Source organism: Esox lucius, chromosome 21, assembly GCF_011004845.1.
Source record: "Esox lucius isolate fEsoLuc1 chromosome 21, fEsoLuc1.pri, whole genome shotgun sequence".
Classification (NCBI taxonomy): domain Eukaryota; kingdom Metazoa; phylum Chordata; class Actinopteri; order Esociformes; family Esocidae; genus Esox; species Esox lucius.
Genome location: NC_047589.1, coordinates 28890856 through 28908874, shown reverse-complemented (window position 1 = coordinate 28908874; position 18019 = coordinate 28890856). Strand labels below are relative to the sequence as shown.

Here is an 18019-nt window from a genome sequence, read left to right as displayed (position 1 = left end):
TGACGGGCCCATTAGATACAGTTCCTGTGTCCCAAACGGCACCCTATTCCCAACGCAGTGCACTATATTGGAAGACAGCCAGACTGGTTGTCTTCCAATCGGGTGGCGAATAGAGTGCTGTTTTGGGGTGTGGCCACATGATGTCATGAGTCAAACCGTGACAGAAAAAGTGTCCATGAAAACCCAAATCATGACGGGAAACCGTGACAGTTTATTAAAAGGGATGATGAGAACGTGAAAATATCCATGAAATAGTGTTTGGGTTTATTACACCAAGAAATGCATCGTACCTTACTGGGTTTATATATTTATAGGGCTGGCAGGAGGCCTTGTGGTTAGAGCACCTAAACCCAAATAGTTTCTATATGAATGTCCCTGAGCAAGGCATTTAACCCTAATAGCTTCCAGGTTGTTGTCCCTGAGCAAGGCATTCAACCCTAATAGCTTCCAGGTTGTTGTCCCTGAGCAAGGCATTCAACCCTAATAGCTTCCAGGTTGTTGTCCCTGAGCAAGGCATTCAACCCTAATAGCTTCCAGGTTGTTGTCCCTGAGCAAGGCATTCGACCCTAATAGCTTCCAGGTCGTTGCTGTGAATGACGTGTTCTCAGTCATACAGTACTTCAAAAAAAAGGGACATTTTAGATAATAACCATGTCAGCTTTGTGCCGATACATGTCTTTAAATGTGAAATTGATCCTGACTTCTCTTACACAAAAGAGACCAATTCCTGTGAGATGCTTTTAGTCCACAAACACCCACAGAAAAGAACGGTGACTCAGTGAACCAGGCTGTTGCATTCCCTGTCAGGGAACCAAAAGACACCACATTCTCAGATGGCCACGACAACGTGTGTCTTATTGCTTTGCGTGCGTTGTGTGTGTGCGTGTGTCTCTGTGTTAGTGAGGAAGTATCAACTGTCTTAGTCAGCTACTCTAGTCTTGGCAGGCCTCTATAGTGTGCAGGGAGAAGTCATTAGGTAATTGGTCAGGGGGACATTCCTGCATGCCTGCCCTTTGTGTCTGAGTACAGCTTAAAGCCTCCCATAGCGGCGGTGCCAACTGCAGCAGTAAATCCCAGAAGACCTGTGGGAAACGGGGTCCTGTAAAGGAGTGGCTCTTAGCGGGTCTCTGTAGGCTACTCCATGAGAAACACACCTCAGGCAGTCAACAGGAAGGGGAAATGTGTAGAACTGAAACCAGCACTCCCTGCTTCCCCATTTGCCATTTATTTACCAAAAAAGCTGTAAAATTAAACGTATTGGTAACAATTTATTTTGATAATCGATAGAGCACCTATCTAACTGTCAGTAACATTTTAACTATTGAATAACCCCAACCCTAAACCTAAACCTTTATCCCAAACCTTATTTTAAATCTAACACTAAGCAATTAGTTGCTTATCAACAGATATGGTCAGGGGTAATGGTCTGCTGGTTTACTTTTCTACCTCTTCATTCATTTCACCCACCTGGTGTCCCAGCTCTGAATACGTCCTGATCAAGGGGGTGCAATGAAACAATGGAGTGGAAGAGATCTCTCTTCCTAACATTATGCACCGCGTGTTTTTTAACATGTTTAGAACCGTGTAGAATTTTAACCAGAACATTATTTTACTCCAGTCTCCCTTTTTTCATTGGTGGCTTGAGAAGACGATGACCATGTGTCTTATATAACACCAAAGGTAGAGAACAGTAGTGCTGCTTTTCCTTTGGACAAAAGAAGCTAGTCTACATTTAGATGGTGAAATAATTTCTGGTTGAAGGAAATATTGTCAAACACTGTCATTCAACTATTGTCCGTTCAGTGTTTGTATAATTTGAGTGAGTGGGGAGGGATGGTGAGAGAGAAACGAAAGACACACCGTCACGGACACGGAACGCTTTATCTCGTACAGGCAATCTTGTAAAGCATCAGCTTTGCTGAATCAAATCACCATTTGTCTCACCAGGTGTCAAAACACTTTGAGAGAAAAAATAGACCAGAGTGCGTAGATTCCATTCAGGAGCCTACTGAGCAGAACAAGCAGAGCAAGCGATTTCCGATTTGGGGGTGGTTGCAACTATTTGCATATTTCCTTTAGGTAATACCTACTCTGTGACCAAATGCAACTCTAAAATGCACTCCTGTTCTCCTTCTAAAGAATGCAGGCTTTTGCAAATGTTGAGTTCTATGAGTTAAGTCTTTTAAACTTAGTCGACCCTGACTGTCAATTTTGGGAACTGAAAACCGTACGGGGGTGAAAAACGTATGAGGTTTTATTATGGCCAGCCTTAGGCACACCTGTGCAATAATCATGTTGTCTAATCAGCATCTTGATATGCCACACCTGTGAGGCGGATGGATTATCTCGGCAAAGGAAAAGTGCTCACTAACACAGATTAAGGCAGATTTGTGAACAATATTTGAGAGTAATATGCCTTTTGTGCACATGGAGAAAGTCTTAGATCTTTGAGTTCAGCTCATGATTAATGGGGGCAAAAACAAAAGTGTTGCATTTATTATTTTGTCCGGTGTATATATAATATATATATCAAATTTGAATGGTTCCGTCTCGCTGCATCTTCTCCCATCGCTTCCCACTGGCTTGGTTTCCCCACGTGGGTCCTGATTCTGTCTGTGGTAACACAACTACGACACCGGGCAAAATCACCAAAACTGACAGTCACTTAGAATGCTAATTAGATGCTCTAAATAAAGCCTGACGCATCATCTCATAATCCCACACTTGGATTGGCAATCACATGTTCCCCGACGAAACGGAGACCTACTCTGACGTACTGATGGATTAGGGTCACTGTCTTTCTGATGTGTGGGTGTATTTCTGTATGCTTTAGACAGTGTGTGTGTGTGTGTGTTTGTGTGTGTGTGTGTGTGTTTGTGTTTCTATATGTTTTAGAGTGTGTGTGTTTGTGAATCTATATGTTTTAGACTGTGTGTTTGTGTGTGTCTGTGTGTGTTTGTGTTTCTGTATGTTTTAGACAGTGTGTGTGTGTCTGTGTGCGTGTGTGTTCGTGTTTCTCTATGTTTTTGACAGGGTGTGTGTGTATGTGTCTGTATGTGTGTGTTTCTGTATGTTTTAGACAGTGTGTGTGCGTCTGTGTGTGTGTGTGTGTGTATTTGTATGTTTTAGACAATGTGTGTTTAGTGTGTGTCTGTATGTGTGTGTTTCTGTATGTTTTAGACAGAGTGTGTGTATCTCTGTGTGTGTGTGTGTATCTGTATGTTTTAGACAGTGTGTGTGTTTTTGTTTCTCTATGTTTCAGACAGTGTGTGTGTGTGTGTTTGTGTTTCTGTATTTTTTAGACAGTGAGAGTGTGTGTGTGAGTGTGTGTGTTCGTGTTTCTGTATGTTTTAGACAGTGTGTGTGTGTGTGTGTTTGTGTTTCTGTATTTTTTAGACAGTGAGAGTGTGTGTGTGTGTGTGTGTGTGTTCGTGTTTCTGTATGTTTTAGACAGTGTGTGTGTGTGTGTTTGTGTTTCTGTATTTTTTAGACAGTGAGAGTGTGTGTGTGTGTGTGTGTGTTTGTGTTTCTGTATGTTTTAGACAGTGTGTGTGTGTGTGTTTGTGTTTCTGTATTTTTTAGACAGTGAGAGTGTGTGTGTGTGTTCGTGTTTCTGTATGTTTTAGACAGTGTGTGTGTGTGTTGCTGTATGTTATAGACAGAGTGTGTGTGCCTCCACTGTCCCTCAGCAGTTTGGTGGCTCTAATAGATGAGTTGTCAGCCAGCCAAGAAAAAGATGGATCCATCCTGTTTTGTCCATTTACATTTGAGCCAATGAGCCGGCATTCTTATCCATATCCACTACCGCTAGGCCAGCAGGTCTGCCCATTTTCTGTTCTTTCTCCCACCGGGAAAACATTAGCAACAAACCCTTCATCTGACCAGACAGGCTCTGAAATGGACACTGTTAAAGTAGCTGGTGACAGAGGAGAGGGGTGGGGAAGTGGGTGGGGGTGAGGGTAGTGAGAGGGGAGGAGGAGACAGGAGGGGTGGGGAGGGGAGAGGGGATAAGAGGAGGAGAGGAATGGGAGAAGATGATAGGAGGGGAGGGGAGAAGGGATGAGAGGAGAAGAGGAAAGGGGAATAAAGGAGGACGGGGAAGGGTGGGGAGGGCAGATGGGATGGGCAAGGGGAGGGGGGATGACAGGAGAGGGTTGGGGAGGACAGGAGGAGAAGGGTGGGGAGGGGAGTGGCGAGGAGAGGATAAGAGAGAAGGAAAAATTGGAGAGGGACAGGTCTCTGGAGAAGTTCCAGACTGTGAATCATCAGGCGGATGAGTGAAGGGAGAGATCGTCCAGAAGAGAGGAAAACGAGGGATGTAAAGGAGGAGCTTAGCCATCAGGCTGACCATGCCAGGACACACACACACACACACACACGTTCTCTCTTCCTGCAACCAGAACGGACTCTCCTGACTAATCTCGCAGCACGTTCCTAAGACTGTAAATTACATCCCGTTGCCAGTATTAGCCAGCGCGGCGCTTTATTATAGCCTGTTCATTATCTGACAGCGATGGAAGGCCCGAGCTGAAGGCTACGGCACAGAACAGGTCACAAGCGGCACACTACTCCCAAATTTAGTGCCATACTTTTCCCCTGGGCCAGAACCCAGCAGGCCCTGGTCAATCCCAGGGAACAGGGAATGTTTCTGCATAGGGAACAGGGAATGTGTCTACATAGGGAAAAGGGAATCTTTCTACATAGGGAACAGGGAATGTTTCTACATAGGGAACGGAATGTTTCTACATAGGGAACAGGGAATGTTTCTACATAGGGAACAGGGAATGTTTCTACATAGGGAACAGGGAATGTTTCTACATAAGGAACCGGGAATGTGTCTACATAGGGAACAGGGAATGTTTCTACATAGGGAACAGGGAATGTTTCTACATAGGGAACAGGGAATGTGTCTACATAGGGAACAGGGAATGTGTCTACATAAGGAACAGGGAATGTTTCTACATAGGGAAAAGGGAATGTTTCTACATAGGGAACAGGGAATGTTTCTACATAGGGAACAGGGAATGTTTCTACATAGGGAACAGGGAATGTTTCTACATAGGGAACAGGGAATGTTTCTACATAAGGAACCGGGAATGTGTCTACATAGGGAACAGGGAATGTTTCTACATAGGGAACAGGGAATGTTTCTACATAAGAAACAGGGAATGTTTCTACATAGGGAACAAGGAATGTTTCTACATAGGGAACAGGGAATGTGTCTACATAGGGAACGTCTACATAGGGAACAGGGAATGTGTCTACATAGGGAACAGGGAATGTTTCTACATAGGGAACAGGGAATGTTTCTACATAAGGAACAGGGAATGTTTCTACATAGGGAACAGGGAATGTTTCTACATAGGGAACAGGGAATGTTTCTACATAGGGAACAGGGAATGTGTCTACGTAGGGAACAGGGAATGTGTCCACAGTCTGCCAATGATGACTCAATTAACACACATGATCTACAGTCAGTTCTGAACATCACTCTCTCCTCTCTGTCTTTCTCTGCCACCTCCTCGCTCTTTCTCCCTCTTATCGTTTGTCTTCATTTTTTCACTCTCTCCCATCTCTTTCCATCTCAATTTATATCTGTTCTTTCTTTCTCTTATTACTCTATCCCTCCTATGTTCTCTCTGTCTCTTTATCCTCTCTCCTCATCTCTCTCTTGATTGCTTTCTCTCTCGCTCTCCCTCTGTCTTGCTGATGTATATCCTACCTCTCTTTCCCAGCTCTCTCCCCATTCTATCTCTTCCCTATCTTTCCCTGCCAGTTCTCTCTCCATACTGTCTCCTCCCTGCAGTGGGGAGAACATGTATTTGATACACTGCTGATTTTGCAGGTTCTCCTACTTACAAAGCATGTAGAGGTCTGTCATTGAGAGACGGAAAACAGAAAATCACATTGTATGATATTTAAATAATAAATTTACATTTTATTGCATGACATAAGTATTTGATCATCTACCAACCAGTAAGAATTCCGGCTCAAACAGACCTGTTCGTTTTTCTTTAAGAAGCCCTCCTGTTCTCCACTCATTACCTGTATTAACTGCACCTGGTTGAACTCGTTACCTGTATAAAAGAGACCTGTTCACACACTCAATCAAACAGACTCCAACCTCTCCACAATGGCCAAGACCTGAGAGCTGTGTAAGGATATCAGGGATAAAATTGTAGACCTGCACAAGGCTGGGATGGGCTACAGGACAATAGGCAAGCAGCTTGATGAGAAGGCAACAACTGTTGGCGCAATTATTAGAAAATGGAAGAAGTTCAAGATGACAGTCAATCTCCCTCGGTCTGGGGCTCCATGCAAGATCTCACCTCGTGGGGCATCAATGATCATGAGGAAGGTGAGGGATCAGCCCAGAACTACATGGCAGGACCTGGTCAATGACCTGAAGAGAGCTGGGACCACAGTCTCAAAATAAAACCATTAGTAACACACTACGCCATTATGGATTAAAATCCTGCAGCGCACGCAAGGTCCCCCTGCTCAAGCCAGCACATGTCCAGGCCCATCTGAAGTTTGCCAATGACCATCTGGATGATCCAGAGGAGGAATGGGAGAAGGTCGTGTGGTCTGATGAGACAAAAATAGAGCTTTTTGGTCTAAACTCCACTCGCCGTGTTTGGAGGAAGAAGAAGGATGAGTACAACCCCAAGAACACCATCCTAACCGTGAAGCATGGAGGTGGAAACTTCATTCTTTGGGGATGCTTTTCTGCAAAGGGGACAGGACGACTGCACCGTATTGAGGGGAGGATGGATGGGGCCCATGTATCGCGAGATCTTGGCCAACAACCTCCTTCCCTCAGTAAGAGCATTGAAGATGGGTCGTGGCTGGATCTTCCAGCATGACAACGACCCGAAACACACAGCCAGGGCAACTAAGCAGTGGCTCCGTAAGAAGCATCTCAAGATCCTTGTTCTCCCCACTGTATCTCTCTCTCCCAGTTCTCTCTCCATCCTCTCTCTCTCCCCTCCCAGTCTGAGGCTTTTGGTTCTGATCTCCACAGTGTTTTACTGTAATGATGGCGGCTGTGGTGGGCTGGTATTATTGGGCCCAACACAGTGTCATATTTACCTTATTCAGACACACACACACAGGCACACACACACACACATATGCTCATGCACACACACATAAAGTTAATGGTGTTACCTAGAACTGGTTTATTACTAATTCAGTTAAACACACACAAGTATTAACCAAACACAAAGCCAATCGACAACCCCATCCCAAAAGTCAACTGACAACCCTAGCCCAAAAGCCAACTGACAACCCTAGCCCAAAAGCCAACTGACAACCCTAGCCAAAAGTCCACCAACAACCTCAACCCAAAAGCCAACTGACAACCCTAGCCCAAAAGTCAACTGACAACCACAACCCAAAAGCCAACCGATAATCCTAGCCCCAAATTCAACTGATAATCCTAGCCCCAAATTCAACTGATAATCCTAGCCCAAAAGCCAACCGATAACCCCAACCCAAAAGCCAACCGATAACCCCAACCCAAAAGCCAACCAACCACCCTAGCCATGTGTTCATTTCTAAATGGGGACCAGTGTGGACATAAATTCACAGAAACACAACAGCTTTACAGTTATTGTTCAATATCAAATCACAGCTTTCAGAATTGAGGCCAAAAGAAGAAAAGAAAGCTCAATTCTAGAAGTAAATATGGAGGGAACTAAGGATCTTTAGTCATTAAATGTTTACTGCCTGTCAATAAACTGAGTCAAACATACAAACAAATATCTAATGTTGAATGAAGGATTTGCTCGCTATGTTGTATCGCTCCCCTCTCTTTCACACTCTCTCCCTCCTCAGTTCTCAGTTCTCTTACTTCTGACTTCTGAACGACAGTCACCCAGAGATGTAATAGGTTAACCCTTCCATTCCACCGTCCCGTAGTCATTAACAATGACCACCAGAGAAACGCAATCATTCTGCTTCAAATTGACTTTATTGACATATCTGTGAGCCAGACAGGATTCCATTTGTCATGTCACAGAATCCGCCTGAAAGACCTATTCGAATTGGCAGCAGTGTGTCAGTCAGCTAGCTGGACTCATAACAATGCCGGCAATGGATTTAATGAGATGGACTTCCTTCAATTTCCTATTACAAGGAGTCTCACCCGTTCACCAGCCTCTTCCGCTCCCATTTCAGTTTGTCCAACTGAAGGGTGTAGTGGAACATTATGACTTGTCACCACCTAAGACTCCTATTTAAGCCCCTACTTTGGGCCAGGCAAAATCCTGTGCCATCTTCTGTATAATCTTCTGTGAAAAATTCTACCTTAAAGTCCAATGACTGCCGCATTGAAATGGCTAATTTCCATCCGAAAACACAGTGTACCCAATATTGTGTCTCTCCTTATCTAAAAGTGACCTCGTGTCTCAGACATTTTACGGCCAATCAAAACAAGTGTGCAGCAAATCGTTTGTGGAAGGGAGTTCACTGCTGTCCCAACGGGCTAGAAGCAGCTCTACTTTTTCTCCCAAACAAACGATGTGTGACTTTTCAGATGAAAGGAGATTTCCGAAGGATAAACACGACAACCGGTCCGCTTAAATTACACATTATGCCCGATTATGTGAGATTTTAATTTCTGTGTTTCAGAGATGATGCTGGTGTACTACCTTCCTGTGACATTCACTGTGCTGGGCTGGCAGCAAGCTCCTCAGGGCACTTTGTTTTCGATGTAGTGTACATAGAACAGGGACCTAGAAAGTTGGATGAGCTTTAAATCTAAATCTAATCCATCTTCCCTCACCCTCCCCTCACATCCCTCTGTCTTCTCTCCTTTCTCTCTTCTTTTTCTGTCCATCTTTATTCTTTCTTCGGTCCCTCCCTCTTCCTTCTGTCGCCCCTGTCTCTTTCTCTCCCTCTCTCTGTACATGCTGGAGGTTTAGGTGTGAGTTAGGTAGGGAGGGGGCGCCGGTGATGGAGTTCAAGGCTGCTATGCTATCGGTTCTTCCTTACAGTGACTTATTTCCGCCTCATTCTGTCCCATTTTTGGTTGTTGAACAGTTTGTATGACTGCGGGATTATGGTGAGCTTGGAGAATGGCGTCTCAGTTGCGAGTGGGCGGGCCATGGTGTTGTGTCTCTGCCCGTGGCTGAGCAGAGGATGTCTTACTAGCTGTGGGTGAGCAGGAGGGTCGTGATGACATTGTTTCGGCATCACGGGTGAACAAAGCTGTTGTGGGGTTTTTAGACAAGATACATTTACTGGATCGGGTGGTGGAGAGTGAGATACGGGCGAAGCATGTGTTCGTGTCCAATTGCGCCGCTTTCTTCGCCCACAGTCGGAATCATCAAAACAAATCCTCCCCCCCATCCGTCCTAAATGCTGACACCGAACACACGAGTGGCTGTCGTTTGGAGAGTAAGCCAAGTCATTCAAAATGAAACGGTCAGCGGGTACGCATGACTCAAGCATGCGCTGTCTTTTCGACAAAGGCGGTTCGTGCTCTCAGGGTCATGGACACCGACTCCGGATGTCTCGTTTTGATGCGAATTTTGAAGGAATCGTTGGACGCTCCAATGTGGCACCCGTGCCCCCATGTAGACCGAGCTACAGTAAGGGGCTTCAACACAGAGACTGGTCAGTCGGTGGACGTGGTCAGTCCCAACCGGAGGATGTGACTCCCAGCAGCAGAGAGCTGGGTCAGGAGCAGAGAGCTGGGTCAGTAGCAGAGAGCTGGGTCAGTAGCTGAGAGCTGGGTCAGTAGCTGAGAGCTGGGTCAGTAGTTTTAACTGATGGGAAGGATCTGTCTGTCTGTATCTGATGTGAGGATTGCTGTAATTCTGGATAGTGTCTGGGATGAGAAAACACCAGGGACAAGTAGTCAGAAACTAGATGGACGGGAAGAGGAAGGACTAGGAGAGGCAGGACTGGGTGGTGCAGGACTGGGTGGTGCAGGACTGGGTGGTGCAGGACTGGGTGGTGCAGGACTGGGTGGTGCAGAACTGGGTGGTGCAGGACTTGGAGAGGCAGTTCTGGGAGAAGCAGGACTGGGTGGTGCAGGACTGGGAGGTGCAAGACTAGGAGGTGCAGGACTGGGTGTTGCAGGACTGTGTTTTGGATATGGTTCATCCAATGTGTTATGGGTTGAATTAATTGCCGGACACTGAGGAGTTTCTGGATGGAAGGTCCCGGAAGAGCGTGGCCCTCACCGATTATTTCCCAGATGTGAAAAGATTACGTTCAGAGGATCGCTGGTTCTAGCCCCCCATGGGGCATTCGTAACAGAACTGTTACCCCGTCCAGTATTTAAGAATACTGCATTATCTGTGGTTGAGTATTTAAGAATACCACATCATCCATGGTTGAGTACTTAAGAATACTGCATTATCCAAGGTTGAGTATTAAAGAATACTACATTATCAGTGGTTGAGTACTTAAGAATACGGCATTATCCGTGGATGAGTATTTAAGAATACTACATTATCAGTGGTTGGGTATTTGTGTTGTATACATGTTTTTCCCTGTCGTTGGTTGTTTTACTAAATTCTAATTCTCTTTCTTCCTCTCTCCTCTGCTCTCTCCTTTCCCTTTGTCTCTCTCTTCCTCTCATTTAGTTTGTCTCTGTTTCATGTATTATGCCTTTCTGTTTTTGTAGGACATCCGCAATGGGTCACCTTCCAGTCCTGCATAATCAATGGTCATCTGGGTGTCATTTAGGAGACACTCCTCCACAGTGACTAACATTCATCAGAAGATGAAACCACATCCCACTGAAAGTAGGGACAGTTTCCCCAATGAAGACATTTTCAAGATTATAACTGTCTACAGTCATACCAACACAATGACTGTAATTATTTTGAAAGGCTATTTTACCAGAGAAAGATTAATTGAATGTTCCTAATGAAAGCACAAAACATTATACAGTACTGTTATCTCCATTAATTGGTCGGATGCTTGATTAAATTCTGGGTCCAAATTAGTTAAGAAATAAAATTGGAATCCTCTCTTTGAGAATGACCAGCAAATCTATGAGCCAGATCCCCCCTTCCAAAATTCAAAATCAATGACACAGCACATTGTGAAACATAATAACTCAACGATACAACACATAGTAAAACATAATAAACCAATGACAACACAGAAAACATAATAAACCAATGACACCACACAGTAAAATATAAACAAATCAATGACAACACAGTACAAGATAATAAATCAACAACACAACACATAGTAAAACATAATAAACCAATGACACCACACAGTAAAACATAATAAACCAATGACACCACACAGTAAAATATAAACAAATCAATGACAACACAGTACAAGATAATAAATCAGCAACACAACACATAGTAAAACATAATAAACCAATGACACCACACAGTAAAACATAATAAACCAATGACACCACACAGTAAAACATAATAAACCAATGACACCACACAGTAAAACATAATAAATCAATCACACAACACAGTAAAACATAATAAACCAATGACACCACACAGTAAAACATAATAACTCAATGACACAAAACATAGCAAAACATAATAACTCAATGACAGTACACATAGTAAAACATAATAACTCAATGACACAACACATAGTAAAACATAATAAACCAATGACACCACACAGTAAAACATAATAACTCAATAACACTACACATAGCAAAACATAATAACTCAATGACACAACACATAGCAAAACATAATAACTCAATGACACAACACATAGTAAAACATAATAACTCAATGACACAACACATAGTAAAACATAATAACTCAATGACACCACACAGTAAAACATAATAACTCAATAACACTACACATAGCAAAACATAACTCAATGACACAACACATAGCAAAACATAATAACTCAATGACACTACAAATCAGCTTTAAAAACATACATTTATTGGTCAGCTTTCCCTGATCCCCAAAAACATCTTTGAAGAAGCGCATCACATCTCTCCAGACAGTTCTCAACTACAGAAAGTGGCCTCTCTACCTGCCCTCCAGAGTGGTTGCTGTAAATCTGTCGCCCTTTGACCCCCGAGGTGAACCGAGGCAACTTCTTAAATCCCTTAAAGCACCTCCCACTCCCACGCACTCACAAGGAGGTCCTTTTAGTATGGATGGAGGAGACACTCCGGAGTTGTGCATTTGTACTCCCAAAATGACTATGCTTACTCTCCTCCTCGCTCCCACCGCCCTCAAACACACACACACACATTGCGGAATCCAGGCTATAAAAAACCCGAATGCAACCCTTTTCTCCTGCCTCTCAGGAGGTGGGTCCAGTTGGATTTTGGAGGTGTTGAACCCTATGGGCCCCATCGTACCCCACTGGTCTCTGTCTTTATTCAGGACCCCCGTAAGGCTGGGACATTTCTGTGTTATGTCCATAGTTAAAGTAGATTTAATGCGTCCATGCCATGACATGGTGACTTGCATCACTGTTACATCTTCATTTCGCTGCACTGTCTGGAGATACTGAAATAGCCCGTCACCCACACACACACAACGCACTTAGGTTTAACTATCAAAGGTTTACCTAACCTTTCAAAATAACTGTTTTACCCAACACCTAACCCTAACCCTAACCATTGGCCTCAATTACCTAACCTAAATGACTAAACCTAACCCCAAGTCAGCTAAAGCTTCTGGGTGAAGGGGGGAACGGTCAGATGTCATCACTTCGCATTGACAAGGCCAGAGTGGCAAACCACGTGTCAAACACATGAATACAAACAGCCAGTGCTACACGCTGCTCCTGGATTTCCATGAGGCCAGTTCAGTACACCCTCTGGGAAGGTGTCACTACAGATCATTTCTGACATGAACATTTAAAAACAGTTTGCTACTTCCCTGACCAAAGCACTCGTGATGTCCTTAAGATGAATGTGTTATTAACTGTAAGGAGCTCCGGGTAACAGCGTCAAGTTGGGGACTGAAATGTCATAAATGGCACTCTATTCCCCTTTCATGGGAATAAATGGCACTCTATTCCCCTTACACAGGAATAAATGGCACTGTATTCCCCTTACATGGGAATAAATTGCACTGTATTCCCCTTACATGGGAATAAATGGGACTCTATTCCCCTTACATGGAAATAAATGGCACTCTATTCCCCTTACACAGGAATAAATGGCACTGTATTCCCCTTACATGGGAATACATGGCACTATATTCCCCTTACATGGAGATAAATGGCACTCTATTCCCCTTACATGGAGATAAATGGCACTCTAATCCCCTGACATGGAAATAAATGGTACTATATTCCCCTTACACAGGAATAAATGGCACTATATTGCCCTTACACTGGAATAAATTGCACTATATTCCCCTTACATGAGAATAAATGGCACTATATTCCCCTTACACTGGAATAAATGGCACTCTAATCCCCTGACATGGAAATAAATGTTACTATATTCCCCTTACACAGGAATAAATTGCACTATATTCCCCTTACACTGGAATAAATTGCACAATATTCCCCTTACATGAGAATAAATGGCACTATATTCCCCTTACACTGGAATAAATGGCACTTTATTCCCCTACATGAGGGTCATGGTCCAAAGTAGTGCACTAGAGAACAGAACACCACCTGAGAAGCGTCAGCGCTCTGAAGCTAATACGAATGTAACGATAAATACCATACATTATTAAGGGGACAGTTTATTAAGGGAACAGAACTAAGGTAAACGGCACCTCATTCTCCATGCTGGCCCAGGTCAAATGTACTGTGGTCCACTGTAAAGGAAACCAGGCCACATTTGGGACATAACCAACAGTTCCCAGCCAATCACCATCCACTGGAACCTGTATAATGTATCTCATTAGGTTCCAGTGAAAATAACTGACAAGCAGAGCTAAGGTTCTCTGGGGAACTGGCAAAGGATAGGGCTCCCCCAAAACTGTCTGTTTCCATTTCATTATTAATTTCTCAATTCAATCCCTCAGTTCAAAAACAAAACCCTATTGGACATGTTTGATTAACAGTTTTGAGCTATATTGAGAAAATACAGATTATACCAACACCTGCACAGTTTGAACTCAGTGTTTGAAGTTTGTCTACTCTCACCATCCCATAAAGCTAGATTTGCCAGATCACCTCATTTATTGACATACAGCACCTCAGGGTTCCATGCGTATCACATGACCTAAACATTCCTTAAATACCGTGGAGACAGTTGTCTGTTGTCAGACATTGGTGCCCTACCTCAACCAGAGCATACTATTAGTGATGGATGCCGGTCGCTATGGTGTCAGCTAATAGTGATATGGGGGGGGGGGAGATGTCCGCTACATGCCTTTGCCTACTCAACATAGAATATGGTCATTTAGATTAAGGAGATATTATCATAACACACCACAGGTGGTCATACACACACACACACACACACACACAAACAGGCAAAACACACACATTCGTTTTACTATCTAAGTGAGGACCGGGAATTTTATGACAGAAAAATTTAAAGAATCCACAAATGTAACCCTAACCGTAACCCTAAACTCAATAACATAAATGTAACCCTAACCGTAACCCAAAACTCAATAACATAAATGTAACCCTAACCGTAACCCTAAACTCAATAACATAAATGTAACCCTAACCATAACCCAAAACTCAATAACATAAATGTAACCCTAACCGTAACCCAAAACTCAATAACATAAATGTAACCCTAACCGTAACCCTAAACTCAATCAAATAAATGTAACCCTAACCGTAACCCTAAACTCAGTAACATAAATGTAACCCTAACCGTAACCCTAAACTCAATAACATAAATGTAACCCTAACTGTAACCCTAAACTCAATCAAATAAATGTAACCCTAACCATAACCCTAAACTCAATCAAATAAATGTAACCCTAACCATAACCCTAAACTCAGTAACATAAATGTAACCCTAACCGTAACCCTAAATTCAGTAACATAAACGTAATGCCTAAATGTAACCCTAAACTCAATAACATAAACTTAATGCCTAAACGTAACCTAACACTAATTCCTAAACCTAAGCCTTAATGCCAAAACATATCCTAATATCGCTTGATTTGGTATGGATCACTATACTTCTGAGAATGTACTTTTCTCAAATACAGTAATGCACGTACACACACACACACCCATAGACACAGAGACACAGATGCACAGACACACACACACACACAGAAACAGAGACAGATACACACAAAAACACAGACACACAGACACACACATACACACACAGACCTCAAAGGGCCAGAAAACCAACCAGCCCTTATCTTGAAATACATAACTGTATATATATAGAGACAGTAAGATGGGGGAAATATATAACTGTATATATACAGAGACAGAAAGATGGGGGAGAAAGATAGAAATGACAAACCTCAGACAGCCACAAAACCTTTCATATGATGAAATACCCTCGTAGAACTGCAAGCCACAATCAATAACTGTGTGTGTGTGTGTGTGTGTGTGTGTGTGTGTAAGATGTAAACTATTGCGTCTTTGGGTCATGTTGCCTCTTAGGAGTTAAATATGAATATCTTCTAAATTCGTGAGAGGCAGAGAGAGAGAGAGAGAGAGAGCAAGAAATACAGAGAGAGAGAGAGAGAAAGATTGAGAATGAGTTAGGGAGAAAGGGAGAGTGTGGGAGAGAGGGGAGAGAGAGATACAGGAAGATACAGGAGAGCACCTGAGAGAGTAAACCATGTACAAAAATAAAACAATTCACACCATGAGATGTTGGCACAATGGTTAATGGCGCTCTTTCTAAGCACCAAGCTGACCACCACTGTCTAATGGTTCAAGCCTTGACTGTGCTGGCAGTAGATGAACGGCTGAGAAGACACGTGGGCAATGCTAACTGGCCAGCGTCACCAGGGGAGCATGGATTTCCTGATCTCGTCGAACTCGAGCGATCCCCTCGTGGCGGCTCGGTCAGCCGGCGAACCGGCGCCGTCCTGTGCGTCCGCGTGCCATCACACGTGTTGACCCACATGACTTCCTGGTTGGTAGGGCATTATGGGGGGTAAAGTGTCTTAGACTAGGAAGGCTTACCGTGATCTCCAGCGCTCAGAGATCAGCTGGGAAATGTTGCATCGAGACAGGGCTGTAGATATAATTGTATTTGGGGAGTGAAGACAAAATGAAATATAGTGGGGGTTTTCAATCACACTGGAAAACAGAGATGTTCTGTGGCACACTTGCCAACTAATAACCTAGAAACTTGCACATGAGTAGAGACTAATGCACACATATTGAGCACATTCTGTGTGATTTGTTATTACGACTTGATCATACCAGAACCAAATGGCACTCTATGTAATTGTGTTACTTTGAGTCAGAGCCTTAAAAGCAGTGCGTGTGGTATTTTAGGACACATTAATCTTCAATTAATTTTAATGAAAAATAAAAAAGAATTCAAACAACTTTTATTGATCTGTATGACAAAAGGCTGTTTACGCAGCTTGATAAAGAATTCTCTAAAAAAAGACCCAGACACCTACATTCCAGCATTTCAATCATCTCTAAATAGCTTCATTCTTCTCCTTTCACAGCATTTATTCCTTTATTCATGCATCATTTTAGAGAGATTGGGAGAACGACATTAAAATGAGAGGAAGAGAGGAAGATTGATAGAGAAGGGAAGAAAAAGGAGAGAAGTAGAATGAAATGTGAGAAAGTCAGAAAGAGAAGAGATGGGTAGAAAGAGATACAGTGGGGAGAACATGTATTTGATACACTGCTGATTTCGCAGGTTTTCCTACTTACAAAGCATGTAGAGGTCTGTAATTTGTATCATAGGTACAGTTCAACTGTGAGAGACGGAATCTAAAACAAAAATCCAGAAAATCACATTGTATGATTTGTTTATAATTAATTTTCATTTTATTGCATGACATAAGTATTTGATACATCAAATTATAGAGATCTTCTACATGCTTTGTATGTGGGAAAACCTGCAAAATCGGCAGTGTATCAAATACTTGTTCTCCCCACTGCAGATGGAGAAATAAGAAACCAAGTAGAAAAAAGTAGAGAGGTAGAAATAGAGGGAGGAAGAAAGTTGACAGATATGTAGAAAGAGAGAGAGAAGTAAAAACAGATTATGAGGAAAAGGTAGGAGAAAGGAAGACAGGTAGAAATACAAGAGAGCAGTCAGGTAAAATGTTATTTTAGTTCTAGTCAGTACACTAGCAGTCAAATTAAATGTTAGCCTTGTAGTCAAGAGCATTGGCTTAGCAAACAGAATGTTGCTAGTTCTATTCCCCAAGCCGACAAGTTGAAAAAACACTGCTGTTCTGTCCCTTTGCGAGACAGTTCAGGCATATTGCTCCCAGGTATTCTTAGAATATATACCTGGTAAAATAACTTGGCCTTGGTCAGCTAATGCAGAATAGTGCTAGTTGCTACGCTAGCACATAGATTTATTGTTAGTGTTGAGTGCAAGTCGCTATGCTTGCGGGTGGACGGAATGTTTTGTGTAGAGCGCTAGTCGCTATGCTTGCGGATGGATGTAAGATTTTGTGTACAGTGCTAGTCGCTATGCTAGCAGATGGGCCTAATGCTTGCGCACAGCACTAGTCGCTATGCTAGCGGGCGGACGTAATGTTTGCGTACAGTGCTAGTCATTATGCTAACGGATTGACCTAATGTTTGTGTACAGTGCAGCTGTCCCTGGTGCTGGACTGGCCCACAGCCCTCTCTGCTATTAGCAAGCAATGTTTAACACGCACCCCACGTATGGATGTTTAATGGCGTGTGTGCACGCGGCTACATTTGCTGTGCAGCAGAAAGGAAGACCTACATCAGCAGTATTTCCTACATGCACACACACACACACACAAACACGTACATACGTACACACATGCACAAGCACAGTCTCTCGCTCACTCTCACAAGGAAACACACACTAATACACCGCACACACACACCTCGATATGTTACCACAGATGGTGTGCTACTACAGACCTCGTGTTACCACTCACAGTGTGTGTTACCAAAGACTGTGTGT

General features: G+C 43.2%; 1 protein-coding gene across 4 annotated transcripts in view; it reads right to left on the bottom strand.

The window, feature by feature from the left end:
• c21h8orf34 (chromosome 21 C8orf34 homolog) overlaps positions 1-18019 on the bottom strand; it is a 106603-nt gene that overhangs the window by 85119 nt on the left and 3465 nt on the right. The window lies entirely within an intron of this gene.